Raw genomic sequence first — 16,550 nt, 5'->3', positions numbered from 1 at the left:
TATAAACTCCTGCCTAGTCAACTTCTGTGATCAACTCAATCAGCAAAGATACTAGAAAAAAATCCACCTCCTCTGACCAAAAATAAATAAATAAATAAATAAATAAATAAAACAAAATATATCTTTTGCACTAAATTGGTAAGGAGTAACAAATAATTAATCACTGTCTGATCCAAGAAGTCATGAAGTCATGGGTCAACAAGTATTTCTGGCATATATCCCATGACATTGTCAGCCCCGGAGTGGGATGGGGAAACCGGGGATACAAGAGAAATAAAAAATGTGATCCCTGTTTTCAAATGTTTAAAAGTTAAAGCAATGGTTTTTTTTACCCAGCAAGAGTATACCCAAAACTATATAATAAAATACAAGAGAAAAATACTTCACATTTAAATAGTATTCTTTCACCACCCTGGCCCAAATTATAAGAAAAGAGAAAATGGAATAAACATTTATTTCTGGATTACTATGTGCGAAGTACTTTACAAACATTACCTCATTTGATCATTACAATCTAGGAGGTGGGTACTATTATTATCCCCATTTTACAGTTGAGGAAACTAAGGCAAACATTAAATAATTAGACTAGGGACACATAGCTATCAAATATCTGAAACTAGATTTGAATTCTGAGTCGTATTGATTTGAAGCCCTGGATCTTTATCACCTCACTATTGTTAATTATCCTGCTGGTTGGTTCCCTTACCTAAAGTCTGTCCCCAATAAGCTGTCAAATTGATGTTCCTCAAACATAGTTATCCTCTATTCAATAACCTCTAGAAACTTCCTGTCATCTTCAACTGCAAATATAGACTCCTGCTTGACATCCAAAGCCATTCATAATATGGTCCCCTCCTACCTTTCCAATCTTCCTACAGTTAACTGCCTACCCTATTTCCCAGCCTCCTTCCCTTCCAATGTATTCAGTAATCCAGTGACATGGGTTCTTCACTCTCAAACATGATATTCCATCTCCCATAATCTACCAGGAATTCTCTCCCTCCTCATCTTCAAATCTAAATTCCCTAGTGATTTTTAACTTTCAGCTGAAATTGCATCTTTGGCAAAAAAGTCTTTCTCAATCCTCTTTAACTCAGGAATCCTAGCTATGTTGTTTACCTCTAATTTATCCTGCATGTATGTTTGATCATAGTTATTTGCATGTTTCCTCTTGAAATGGATTGCAAGCTCCAAGAGAGGAGGGACTGTCTGTTATCATTCCCATTCTGTTATATTCCCAGGACTTAGCCAAGTTTCTAGTATATAGCAAGGACTGTTGAATTGACTAGACAAAGCTCTTTCCTCACAACAATCTCTGAAGTAGGTAATACAATACTGTAATAAAGAAATGCCTATTGGAAAACTCATCTAAATACATAAACAAATTTTCAAGCATTTTGTTTATTCTTTAAAAGTCTTGAGGCAAAAAGTATGAAGTGAGGGGAAATACATAGCTCAGAAAATTCAGACATATATTTTCCTTCTCTTAAAATTGTTATAAAGTGTCTCTCTTCAAATTCCCCTAAAATATTAATTTTGTTAATAAGCAAGTGACAGGTCAGGAAGTTTTCTGTTGTATAGTTAACTACTTTGAGTCTCAAAATTACACATTTTTCCATCTTCTCACTTCTTAATGCATTTCAGAATTTTCAAAATTTTCACAACTTTTGTTTATTTTTAATAAAAAGATAAAAAATTCTTGTAAAAATTATTTAAGGAAGATACTTGCAAAGTAAAGAATTAAAGTATCCTTTGTCCCTTTCTGGTTCTCCAGACACACACTGGACCTGATTCGTGTTCTTATTACAATCTTGTAAAAGCAGGTTGAATCTGGGCATAGCACCTGAATGCCATCCATCCCTCTTCAGTCATCTTGTTACATTCTTTGTTCCATCTCTGTTTGAATCCACAGCTACCGTGAGCCTTTCTTGGCTACTTTACTCTCTAGCAAACCTCCCACTGGTTTACAAATGTGAATGCTGTGCATGCAAAAGACATTTACCAAAGGAGTCGGGTCAAGGTATGTGGCAGGCACCCAAAATCAATCTACTTTGTGAAACATGTACAGTAGTGTGAATGGTGTTAACAGAAAGAATTCTTGGCAGAAATAATCATTACAGCCCAAGTTATTAAAAATGTATTGGGGTCCTAAGGCTGAGAACTGGGAATCAAGATTGGGGCCTGGCCAACTAAAAATCCTGTTGATCCCATTTTCTAAAATATATCAAAATAAAATTACCAGAACCAGGTAACTCATTATTAAAGAGAAAGCTATTCTCATGTTTGGATGAAACTGGGGAAGTTAATGAATTTGTTCAATAGAATACAACACATTCTAAAACAAATTAAACATGACTTAATGACTTGAGAACATGGTATAACAGAGGCACAAACACATTTGAAAAGGGAGAACAGGAGAGTAGTTTCAGAACTATAAACTAAATTAACAGATCTGAAGCACAGACAATTCTTTTTGCTAATAAAAACCAAGACAAAAATCTAATAATAGGATTTTGTTTGTCTGTTTTTATAATTCACAAGTGAAACAGGAGGAAGGTAGTTGAAGAAATTCATACTGCAGACACTGGCACAAGGGAGCTCAAATAATCCATCATGTCCAAAACAAAGCAAAATGGAGCATGATGTTGCATGCTTATAATTCCTGCCTCTTTTGAGAAGGTCGAGGTTGGTGAATCACTTGTGGTCTAGAGTTCTAAGAAACAGTTGGACAAAAGCCACTTGTTGAGTCCCTACCAAGAGAGAGCTACCTGGCTTCCCATGTCAAAAAACTGAATGTCAGTTGAGAGAGGGAGACCCAATATCAAATACTTGTGCACAAAGGAAAGACAGACAGACAGAGAGAGACACACAGAGAAATCAAAAGAAGTCATGCCACATTATATGACTATATAAATTATTTTCTCTTCTCTTAGACTCAGTTTCCTCTTCTGTGACATAAGAACATTTGATTAGATGATCTCCAAGGTCTTTGCCACTTTTAAAAATCCTACAGCCCTATGATGCTATGAATTTTCCCTCAAGAATTTGAAGGTAAAGGCTTACTTCTTATCCAATTAATCAATGTTAATTCCAAAAAGAAACTACTAAGGAGAAAAATCAGGGTCAAAATTCAATGCTAGGCCATTGTTTCTTTGTGAAACTTTATGACTTTCTGATAGAGTCAGTAAAAATAGGAACAGTAAAAATTCAAATCCCACTTCCTATAGGTGACCTTTCCTGGTATCCTCATTGCTAGTACCTCCCCTCCGAGATTACCTTAAATTTGGTCTGTGATTATTGTTATGATGCTAAAAGAAAAACTCCAAGACACAATTCAATTAGTCAATAAAGATTTATTAAGCTCCTACAGTTATAAATAGTGAAGATATAGAAAGAGGTAAAAGATAGTCCCTGCCCTCAAGGAGCTTACAATCAAATGAAGGAAGGCAACATGCAAATAAATATTTACAAAATAAGCTACATATCGGAAAAATAAAAGACCATTAACAGAGGAAAGGCACTGGAAAAGGTTTCCTAAAGAAAATGGGATTTTAGTTGGTATCTTAAGGAAGCTGGGAAGGTCAGTAGTCAGAGTAGGAGAGGGTGAGAGTTCCAGGTATGGGGAAATGCCCAGAGTGGAGAGATGGAATATTTTGTTTGTGGAACAGTCAGGAGGCCAGTGTCACTAGATTAAATAGCATGTGTTGGAAAGTAAAGAAGTAAGGCGATGGGGTTAAGTGACTTGTCCAAGGTCACACAGCTAGGCAATTATTAAGTGTCTCAGGCAAGATTTAAACTTAGGTCTCCCTGACTCCAAGGTCGGTGCTCTCTCCACTGAGCTGCCTAGCTGCCCCTAGGTAGGCATTTTTGGAGAACATTAGGGAGAACACAGTTTGAGCAATTTTCTACTCTTGTAGGATGAATACACAGGCTGCTATTCGTCATATTGAGATTCTACTCTTTGGGGTTCCTGTCTCTTCAAAATATAGTTTAAATTTAAGTACCGATAATCAGGAATTTTTATTTAACACAATTTAATGTAATTGCATAGAGGTTTTGAAAAAACACTTCCCATTTGTGATCCCATTTAATCCTCATAAAATCCCTGTGATGTTGATAGAACAGGTACTATCATTGCCTTAAATAAATAAAAATAAAATTTAAAATATAATTTTTAAAATGCCTACCTAGCATAAAGCTGGAATTTTTTTCAGTCATTCATGTCCTTGGTTGTTCTGAATTATTTGCAAGGTGGGGATATATATTAAAGAAATCATATATGAGAAATAAAGTGACATGTTAAAAAAAAGGATAGATGGCAGAGAGAAGATAGGCACAGTTCTAAAGTCCCTTGATCTTCCCTCATAAATAATATGAAATAAACCTCTTAACAGAAATCTGATCAACAAAACCCAGAAAGAAAAGCCAGGAGAACATCTACCTCAGAATTTGTCTTCCAAGATCATGGGTGAGTCTTGGTGAATTGGAGCACAGAAGGCAGACTCTGCCAGGAGCACAGGATCTGTAAGAGTTTAGGAGCCTGCATTAGTTGAGGATTAGCCTGATTAGTGGTGGGGCTGGAGCCCGGGGGCCTGAGGGCCTGAGAACAGGACCAGCATGATCAGCCATAGGGCTAGAGCCAGTTGGCCTCAGGACGTGGGCCAACTAGGGAGCAGGGGCATTGGTTGTGGTGCTAACCATCTGGAGATTGGGGGCAGGGCTGGAGGGGGAGTTCCAGTGCAGGAGAGCAGCAGACATCATCCCTTGGCTCATCTGGTCAGGAGGAACTCAGAGTCCACACCTCCATTTCAGCTGAAGCCTCTTCCCAGAACAAACACAACTACAGACTACCTCTGCCTCAGGCTCAGGTGTATGAGCAGCAGAACCAGTTCAGCTGACAATTGGGAGAGTGATTACTTCATCCCAGGGTACTGATCAAAGACAAAAGTATTTAACAGCTTCACTCCCTCCAGGCCAAGGGAGAGGGCCTAAATCAAGGTCACAGACATGGCAGAGAAAACAAACAACACCCCCTACTGGCCAGCTGGAGAAATTACACTCAGTGAATAAAGCCTCTAGGGATCCCAAACCCAAACCTCTGTGAACCAGCCCCTCCTCAACACAAGATCTTAGGAGAATGAAGAAAGGTCAGTGAAAAAAGGACAGTGCATAGAAAATTCTTGGAAGGAAAAGACACTATCTCAGAAAGACGTAGAACGTCTAAGGAGAATATGACCTGCTCTCCAGCACAGAAAGGTTTCCTTGAAGAAATAAGGAAGTAGTTTAAAAATCAATTGGAAAACTTGGAAAAGAAAATTAACACCTTGCAACAAGAAAACAATTCTCTCAAAACCTCAATTGGTGAAATGGAAAACTCATAAAAAAAATAGAATTGACTAATTGGAAAAGGAGTTGCAAAAGGTAAATAAAGAAAATTCTTCTCTAAAAAAATAAAAGAATGGAGTCTGTGGAAACTAATGACTTCATGAGACAGCAAGAGTCTGTTAAACAAAACCAAAAAATAGAAAAAAATAGAACAAAATGTAAAATACCTCATCAGCAAAACCACTGACCTCGAAAATAGGTCAAGAAGGGTCAACCTTAGAATTATAGGTCTTCCTGAAAACATTGAAGAGAAAAAAAGCCTGGACTTAATATTACAGGATTTGGTGATGGAAAATTGCCCTGATAACATGGAACCAGAAGGAAAAAAATAGTTATTGAAAGAATACATCAATCCCCTCAGGAAAGAGATCCTAAAATGATAACACCAAGGAATATTGTGTCCAAATTCCAGAACTAGCAGATAAAAGATAAAATCCTGCAAACAACCAGAAAGAAACAATTTAAATACCAAGGAGCCACAGTAAGGATTGTGCAGGACCTGGCTGCATCAATAATAAGGGATTGAAGGGTCTAGAATGAGATATTCCAAAGAGCAAGGGGAGCTTGGAATCCAGCCAAGAATCCACTATACAGAAAAGCTGAGCCTTCTCTTTCAGGGGAAAAGATGAACATTTAACAAAATGGAAGACTTCCAATAATTCCTGATGAAAAGACTAAAGCTAAATAGAAAATTTGGATGTCAAACAGGAGGTTCAAGAGACACATGAAAAGGTTAAATAAAAGAGGGTTAAAAAAAAACTACAATCCAATAAGATGAAATTGACTATATATCCCAGCATGGGAAAAAGATCCTCATAACTCTTAAAAATTGTAACTCTAACAGGTAAAATATACCTAGCCAGAAATGATGGACACTCATGGCTTATCCATCCAGTGGGATGAAACTAGCTATAACCCTACTTGGGAGAAAGACTAATAACTCTCAAGAACTGTAACTCTATTAGAGAGAATATACTTAGCTAGAAGTGATGGATACTCAGGATTTCCTATAACTCAGGAAAACACTTTCTCCTTAAAAAGGGGGACAGGAAGGAGACAGGAGGGTTGAGGGAATTGAATGGGGTAAATCTCATTACATTAATTACATTACAAAAGACCTATTATAATAGAGGGGAAGAAGGGAGGAGATGAGAAACACCTGAATCTTCCTCTCATCAGACTTGGATTAAAGTTAACTTACACATACACTCTGTGACCTTAAAAAACATCTTACCTTTCAAGTGTTAAAAAGAGAAAAGGAGAAAAGCGGAGGGGGGACAGAGACAGGGAGAGGGAGAAGAGGGGGAACTAACAGAAGGAAAGGGAAGAAAAAGGGGAAAAAGGGAAAGGGGAAAGGGGAAAGAAAGGGGAGGGTGATAGACATAGGAGGGAAAACACACTGAAGTTGGCAGTATTTAGAAACAAAATACTGGGGAATATGGATAAAGGGGAAAAGGGAAAAATACAAACAGAGGGAAGATAGCATGGAGGGCAATACATAATTAGTAATTATAATTTTGAATGTGATTGGGATGAACTCTCCCTTAAAACATAAACAAATAGCAAACTGGATTAAAAACCAGAATCCTACAATATGCTGCTTACAAGAAACTCATTTGAAGCAGATATATATATGCAGCAAAGGTAAAATGTTGGAGCAGAATATATTTTGCTTCAGCTGAAGTGAAAAAAAGCAGGGGTAGTAATGCTTATCTCAGACAAAGCAGCTGCAAAGATAGATAGCATTAAAAGAGAGAAGGAAGGAAACTATATCCTCCTAAAAGGTACCCTAGACAATAAAGTGATTTCATTACTGAATATGTATTCTCCCAATGGGATAACATCCAAATTTTTAGAGGATAAATTGAAAGAACTACAGGAACACATAGACAGCAAAACTCTACTAATGGGAGACTTCAACCTCCCACTCTCAGATTTAGATAAATCAATCATAAAATAAGCAAGAAAGAAGTCAAGGAGGTAAATAGATTGCTAGAAAATCTATATATGATAGACTTATGAAGGAAAATGAATGGGGGATAGAAAGGAATATACCTCTTTTCTGCAGTACAAGGCACTTACATGAAAATTGACCATGTACTAGGGCATAAAAACCTAATAATCAATTGCAGAAAGGCAGAAATGGTGAATATATCTTTCTCAGATCATAATGCAATAAAACTCATAGGCAATATTGACCCAGGGAGATATAGAACCAAAACTAATTGGAAACTGAATAAACTCATTTTAAAGAGTAAGTGGATCAAACAACAAATTATAGAAAGAATTATTTTATCCTAGATAATGAAAATAATGAAACAAAATTCCAAAGCCTATGGGATTCACTCAAAGTGGCTATCAGGGGATATATTATATCTTTAAATGCTTCCATGAATAAATTAGAGAAAGTAGAAATCAATGACCTACATATGCAACTAAAAAAATAGAGAAAGAACAAATTAAAAACCCTCAATTAAGTATCAAATTAGAAATTCTAAAAATTAAAGGAGAAATTAATAAAATTGAAAGCAAGAAAACTATTGAACTAATAAATAAAACCAAGAGCTGGTTTTATGAAAAAAACAATAAAATTGAATGACCTCTGGTCAATTTGATTTAAAAAAAGAAGAAAACTAAATTGCTAGTATGAAAAATTAAAAAGGTGAACTTACCACCAATAAGGAAGAAATTAAACTAATAATTCAGAATTATTTTGCCCAACTCTATGCCAATAAATCTGACAATCTAAGTGAAATGGATGGATATTTACAAAAATATGTTGCCCAGATTAAATGAAGAGGAAATTAAAAACCTAAATAATCCTATCTCAGAAAAAGATATTCAACAAGCTATTATTGAACTCCCTAATTAAAAAACCTCCAGGGCCAGATAGATTCACAAGTTGATTCTATCAAACATTTAAGGAACAATTGATTCCAATTCTATATAAACTCTTTGGAAAAATAGAAGAAGATGGAACTCTGCCTAACTCTTTCTATGATACCAATATGGTACAGATACCTAAACCAGGAAGAGTTAAAACAGAGAAAGAAAATTATAGACCTATCTCCCTGATGAATATAGACACAAAAATCTTAAATACAATCTTAGCAAAATTATTATAACAAGTTATCACTAGGATAATACATTATGACCAAATAGGATTTATCCTAGGAATGCAGGATTGGTTCAATATAAAGAAAATCATTAGTATAATTAATTATATCAACAACAATCCTAACAGAAATCATATGATTACATCAATAGGTGCTGAAAAAGCTTTTGACAAAATACAGCACCCATTCCTACTAAAAACACTAGAGAGTGTAGGAATAAATGGACTGTTCCATAGAATAATAAGCAGTATCTATCTGAAATCATCAACAAGCATTATATTCAATGGGGAGAGGCTAGAGGCATTCCCAATAACATCAGGGGTGAAACAAAGATGCCTATTATCACCACTACTATTCGATATCATATTAGAAATGTTAGCTTCAGCAATAAAAGAAGAAAAGGAAATTGAAGGAATTAGAATTGGGAAGGAAGAGACAAAATTTTCACTCTTTGCAGATGACATGATGGTATACCTAGAGAATCCCAAGAAATCATCCAGAAAAACTACTGAAAACAATTAACAACTTTAGCAAAGTTTCAGGATATAAAATAAACCCTCATGAACCCTCAACTTTTAGATAGAAAGATAGATAGATAGATAGATAGATAGATAGATAGATAGATAGATAGATATGACTAGCAAGATACAGCAGGAAGAGCTAGAAAAAGAAATCCCTTTCAAGGTAACCTCAGACAATATAAAATACCTGGGAGTCTATTTGTCAAGGCAGACTCAGAAACTTTTTGAAAACAATTACAAAACACTTCTCACACAAATAAAATCAGATTTAAATAACTGGGCAAACACCAACTGCTCATGGATAGGTCGAGTTAATATAATAAAAATGACAATTCTACTTAAACTAAACTATTTGTTTAGTGCCCTACCAATCAAAATTCCAAAAAATTACTTTAATGAGTTAGAAAAAGTTGTAAGTAAATTCATATGGAGAAATAAAAAGTCAAGAATTTCCAGGTATTCAATGAAAAAAAGTACAAAAGAAAGTGCCTTAGCCCTACCAGATCTAAAATTATATTATAAAGCATCAAGTCATCAAAACTGTCTGGTATTGGCTAAGAAATAGAGTGGTGGACCAGTGGAATAGTCTAGGTGCAATAGCAGGAAACAATTATAGTAATTTGCTGTTTGATAAACCCAAAGAGTCCAGCTATTGGGATAAAATCTCTCTCTTTGATAAAAACTGCTGGGAAAATTGGAAGTTAGTATCGAAGAAACTTAGATTAGTCCAACACCTAACACCCTTTACCAAGATAAGATCCAAATGGTTACGGAACTTAGACATAAAAAACAATACTATAAACAAATTAGAAAATCAAGGAATAGTTTACCTGTCAGATCTATGGAAAGGGGAGCAGTTTATGACTAAGGAAGAGTTGGAGAACATCACCAAAAACCAATTAGATGATTTCAATTACATTAAATTAAAAAGCTTTTGCACATATAAAACCACTGTAACCAAGATCAAAAGAAATGTAGTAAATTGGGAAACAATCTTTACAACTAATGATTCTGACAAAGGACTTATTTCTAAAATATACAGAGAACTGAGTCATATTTTTAAAACAAAAAGTCATTCCCCAATTGACAAATGGTCAAAGGATATGCAAAGGCAATTTACAGATGAGATCAAAGCAATCCATAGCCATATGAGAAAATGATCTAAATCATTAATTATTAGAGAAATGCAAATTAAAGCTTCTCTGAGGTACCACTTCACACTTCTCAGACTGGCCAATATGACCAGAAAGGATAATGATCATTGTTGGAAGGGTTGTGGGAAATCTGGGACACTATTATACTGTTGGTGGATCTGTGAACTCATCCAACCCTTCTGGAGAGCTATTTGGAACTATGCCCAAAGGGCAACAAAAATGTACATACTCTTTGACCCAGCAATACCACTACTGAGTCTATATCCTGAAAAGATGATGAAAAAAGGTAAAAACATCACTTGTACAAAAATATTTATAGCAGCCCTGTTTGTAGTGGCAAAGAATTGGAAATCAAGTAAATGTCCTTCAACTGGGGAATGGCTTAGCAAGCTGTGGTATATGTATGTCATGGAACATTATTGCTCTATTAGAAACCAGGAGGGACAGGATTTCAGGGAAGCCTGAAGGGATTTGCATGAACTGATGCTGAGTGAGATAAGTGGAACCAGAAAAACACTGTATACCCTAACAGCAACATGGGAGTGATGATCAACCTTGAAGGACTTGCTCATTCCATCAGTGCAACAATTGGGAACAATTTTGGGCTGTCTGCAAAGGAGAGTGCCATCTGTATCCAGATAAGGAGCTGTGGAGTTTGAACAAAGTGCAAGGACTATTCCCTTTAATTTAGGGAAAAAAAGCCATATCTTATTGTCTGATCTTGTTACCTCTTAAACTTCTTGTCTCTTCTTTAAGGATATGATTTCTCTCACATCACACCCAATTCAGATCAAGGTACAACATGGAAAGAAAGTAAAGACTGACAGATTGCTTTCCGTGGGGGGGGGGGAGTTATATTGGGGGGAAATTGTAAAACTCAAATAATATCTTTAATAAAAATAAATTAAAAATTAAAAAAAGAAAAAAGAAAATTGGAAGTTTTGGAAGTTAGTATGGAAGAAACTTAGATTATACCAACACCTCACACCCTATACCAAGATAAGATCTAAATGAAAACAGGATTTAGACAAAAAAAAACAATATTATGTGCAAACTAGAAGATCAAGGAGTAGTTTACCTGTCAGATCTATGGAAAGGGAAGCAGTTTATGACTAAGGAAGAGATAGAGAACATCACTAAAAACAAACTAGATGCTTTGGATTACATTAAATTAAAAAGCTTTTACACAGACAAAACCACTGTAACCAAGATCAAAAGAAATGTAGTAAACTGGGAAACAATCTTTACAACTAGCATTTCTGACAAAGGACTAATTTCTAAAATATACAGAGAACTGAGTCAAATTAAAAAAAAAGCCATTCCTCAATTGACAAATGGTCAAAGGCAATTTACAGATGAGGAGATCAAAGTGATCTATGGTCATATGAAAAATTTCTCTAAATCATTACTTATTAGAGAAATGCAAATTAAAGCATTTCTGAGGTACCACCTCATACCTCTCAGACTGGCTGATATGACCAGAAAGGACAATGATCATTGTTGGAAGGGTTGTGTGAAATCTGGGACACTAATACATTGTTGGTGGAGCTGTGAACTCATCCAACCTTTCTGGAGAGCAGTCTGGAACTATGTCCAAAGGGCAACAAAAATGTGCATACCCTTTGAACTGTAAATGCTACTACTGGGTCTAAACCCTGAAGAGATGATGAAAAAGGGTAAAAACATTACTTGTACAAAAATATTCATAGCAACCCTGTTTGTGGTGGCAAAGAATTGGAAATCAAGTAAATGTCTTTCAATTGGGAAACTCTGGTATATGTATGTCATGGAACACTATTGCTCTATTGGAAACCAGGAGAGACAGGAATTCAGTGAAGCCTGGAGGGATTTGCTGATGCTGAGTGAGATGAGCAGAACCAGAAAAACCTTGTACACCCTAGCAGCAACATGGGGGGTGATGATCAACCTTGATGGACTTGCTCATTCCATCAGTGCAACAATCAAGGACAATTTGGGGCTGTCTGCAATGGAGAATATCGTCTGTATCCAGAGAAAGAACTGTGGAGTTTGAACAAAGACCAAGAACTATTGCTTTTAATTTAGAAAAAAAAACTGATATCTTATTGTCTGATCTTGCTATCTCTTATATTTATGTTTCTTAATTAAGGATATGATTTTTCTTATCACATTCAATTTGGATCAATGTATAGCAAGGAAGCAATGTAAAGACTGACAAATTGCCTTTTGTGGGGGGACTGGAGGAGGGAAGTAATCTTTAAAAAAAAAAAAAGAATAACTGGGTTCAAAACCAACCACCACTGTTTAACTAGTTGTATGGCCATGGGCAAAACACCTAATAATTCTGAATCTCAGTTTCCCTCATCTGTAAAATGGAGATACTTGCATTATCTACCTGACTCAGGTAGATGTTTAAATGAGGCTTATCTAAATATAAAATACATAGCAAAATTAAAGAACTACAGGTACATCAGTTATTGCTATTTTTAAAAAAAAACTCAAGGATAGCATTATTTTCATTTCTAATGCCTTTATAAAGTACTTGTCTGCATTTCAGTGCTTCCTGAATAAAATGACCTAAGTGGATATGATGTCTACTCCTTAGGGGATTACAAATCTAAATAGAACCTTAAAAGAAGAGAAGAGAGGAAAAGGGAAAAAAACTAAGATGATTAAAGAAGGGACAAGAGGAAGTATCTTGGACATTATTATATTTCTGTTAAGCTTTTCTCTTCAACCTTTTTGCCAAAAGCATATGTGCAAAAAGTTGGAGCTTTGCCTTAGCAAAAATTGAGAAATTTGCATGGTTAGTCTTTGTTTTTGTTTCTCTCTTTCAAGTACTCTTCCTCCCCATTGAAACAATGAATGTTTTGGCTCTCAAGACCCTCATGCTATCTCCTATCTGCCCAGGGTCTCTTTTCTCCACTCTCACTACTATCAAAATGTTCCAATTTTAGGTATATTATATGTAGACATATAGGATGAGCTGTAGTATATTAACAAAGGTGGTTAGTTTATGTAAATTAATTCACTCAACTTTGTAACAACTACTTGTGTTCAATGAAGGTGATAAAGATTTAGTTCATGATGTCATTGGTTCTCTTTGAAAATGAAGCTTGAACATTCAATTTTGATCAATGAAAAGCATGGAAACAATGTAAAAATTATCAGACTGCTTTCTAGGTGGAAGAGGGAAGGGAGGGTGGGGAAAAATTGTAAAATTCGAAACCTTACAAAAAATTATAGGTAGAAACTACTATTGTATATAATTCAAAAACAAATATAATATTTATTTTTTTGAAAAAAGAAAGTATGGAAATTCAGCTGCTACTACTGTTCTTATTCTAGTCTTTCACCAGTTCTTTCTCTCTTTCTGCATTCCCTTTCTTGTTACAACCACAAATATACATTATAGAACCATTTTGGCACAAAAAAAATGAATGTTGAAAAACAACAAAACAACATACTCCCATTCAGTGTTTTCTTTACTATCAGAGTAAACAAGGATCCATAAATCAAATAATAAATTGTATGAATGCAACAGTATAACTATATAAATCAGAGGTGACAATCACCACACTACAACCTTCCCAAGGGTCTTAAAAATGTAAATGGGAAATCATTAGCAAAACACATAAAAACTACATATAATATAGATAATGTTAAAATACAGTTTTCTAAGCAAATATGCTTCTTCAGCTGTTGTTATTTATAGATGTATCCCCATTTCTATTTGAGTTTGACAAAACTGATGTAAATATCCAGGAAAATTAAGCAATAGAATCATTCTCTCAAGTCTCATGAACAAATTGGTTCAATACAGACACACATGCAAACACACACACACACACACACACACACACAAACACTTTATTCCCAATGTATGCTTAATAGTTCTGAAAATTTACTTTCCAAACTTTTCAAACTTTCAAACTTTTTAAAGCTCTATCTTTTTTCCAGTTAACTGTTCCTTCTTTCTATAATTCCACCTTCTTCTGAGTCAGTATCATATAATAGACAGAGCTCTGAATTGGGGATTAGAAAACTTTAATTCAAAGCTCATTTCTGCCTGTGTTAATTGGGATGGATCATTGCCTGATTGCTTCCCATCCAGAGACATCTTCAGTCATCCTGATTCATAACTGGCTACTGGACCCAGATGAGTGGAGGAAAAGGTGGAGCTGGTGACTTAGCACAGCACTCCCCTCACTCAAATCCAATTCATGTACTTGTCATGACATCACCTCCCTGATGTCATGGTCTTCTTCAAAAATGAAGGAAAAACAATGACCTTGGGCAAGCCATTTAACTTTTCTGGGCCTCAGTTTCCTCATACGTAAAATAAGACACTTAAACTAAATGACTTCTAGAGTCCCTTTCAGTTCCAGATTTATAATACTGTGAATTTCTTTCAAAATTCCACTATCAATGCAGTTTACTCCATCTATATATAGCCACCTCTTTTCTCTGCTGCTCCTACTCCCACTGCACCAGCCTAAGCCATATGCCTGAGGTCTTTCAATACATCATTATCTCTGCTGTTAGACAGCACCCCAGTCTCCCCCGTAGTTGGATAGAAAAGGTTGCTCAGGCAGCTGTGAGACTTGCTTAATCTCATCATCCCCCAAGTCTCTGGATCTCACTCCTAGCTGAGTGAGGGTGATTAAGTTCCATTTATTCCTTTCCCACCATTGGAAAGAGGGAGGTTGGGGATAAACACTCAGCCTTTTCCCTGGTGTTTTCTGGAGGCTAATGGAACTGAAGAGTCATTTGCAAAGCTGGCTGCTTGGGGAAATGGAACCAGCTGAGCATTCATCCCCAACTGCAGAGAAGATCACAAGATGCTGTTGGCCAAGTTGCCTATATTCTAGTGAGAACTTTGAAGGCAAAAGTGGAGACAGATCTTATGTAAACAGCAGTTGAACATGGGTCAGTAGGTCCTAAGAAATGCTGCTTCAAAGGGATAGGTGATGACCTCTGTTGCCCTGGGCCAATCGAAAGGTAGTCTGATCCCCAAATCTGACATGGTGGACATGGGCTCTGTGAGGCATGCAATAACATGATTCAATCCAGAGAAGCAGACAGGAAATCTAGGGAGAGTTCTCTTTTCTTTATGAAGAGAAGAATTGCTCTGAAATTGCCCTGAGAGGGGGTGGGCACTTTGGAAAGCATCATGGTTCTGGCAGTATCTGATGAGATCAAGCTCTAGGTAGTATACTAACAGCAGAGCAGTATAATCTGATGAATGAAAAGCTGACATTGTCCTAGTATTAAAGCTGTTGCCAATTGTATCATTCTGATGAGTAGCTCATAATTCAAAGATGGAAGGTTTGAGAGGAAAGACCCAACTGACCATTAATCAATTGAGAAACAGGTTAGGATGAACCTGATAGTCTTATTTTGTAACCATATAACATAGAATAGTGCTTGCCTGACATAGAACCATTCAAAAGACTAGTGAGAAGGATACCCTCACTATAATAAACATTAATTGTATAACTCACACCTCCAGTCATTGGTTGGTTGGTGTATTCCTCCAATAATGAAGGACTAATAGTCTTAGTGTTAGTCTTAGGGAAGGACTAGGGTTAACCTTAGCCAAGATTTTCTTCAAAGGTTGAATCTCCTTTTCACAAATAAGAAGTAGAATAAAATATATCATCCAGAAAATGCAAAGTCAGAAAAGATGGGCTTGTCATGCATCAAGAATAAATGAACCAGAGCAGCTAGGTGTCACAGTGGATAAGCCACCTGCTTTGAAATCAGAAGGACCTTAGTTCAAATCTGACCTCAGAACTATGATACTTATTAGCTGTGTGACCTTGGACAAAATCACTTAACATCATCACCTCACCAAAAAAAAAAATAGAAAAGAAGAGAAATAAATAAATGAACAGTCTAAAACTTTTCCTGAAAGTCATAGATACAAAGTGAAGGTCCATCAGTTGGAGAAGAGAAATACCTTGTGGTACATGACAGTAATGGAATATTAACACACTATGAATATAAATACAGAGAATGTGGGGAGGCCCATATAAACTGAGTCAGAGTGAAGTAAGCAAAACAGCATACACAATATAAATGAGAACAACAACAAAACAATCAAACTGAAGGCAATGAAATAATATATAATATATAATAAATATATAATATATAATTGCCAGACCTAACCCAGAAGAAGAGCTACAATAAGGCACCTCCCCTGTTTCAGGGCAGAGGATAGTTCAACTATTAACAGGGAACAAGGAATATTATATCAAACTTTTCAATTTGTTATTTGGTTTTACTAAATTTTCCCCCTCTTAATTATTCTTTATTAATAATAAAAACTCTCAGGAAAGAGAGACAGATCTATATAGAGAAATAGAATGATTTAAAAATAAGCATCAGTAAAA

The sequence above is a fragment of the Macrotis lagotis genome, chromosome 1 (assembly GCF_037893015.1).
Source record: "Macrotis lagotis isolate mMagLag1 chromosome 1, bilby.v1.9.chrom.fasta, whole genome shotgun sequence".
Taxonomy (NCBI): Eukaryota; Metazoa; Chordata; class Mammalia; order Peramelemorphia; family Peramelidae; genus Macrotis; species Macrotis lagotis.
The sequence above is the reverse complement of the archived record's forward strand: the minus strand, read 5'-3'. Positions refer to the sequence as shown.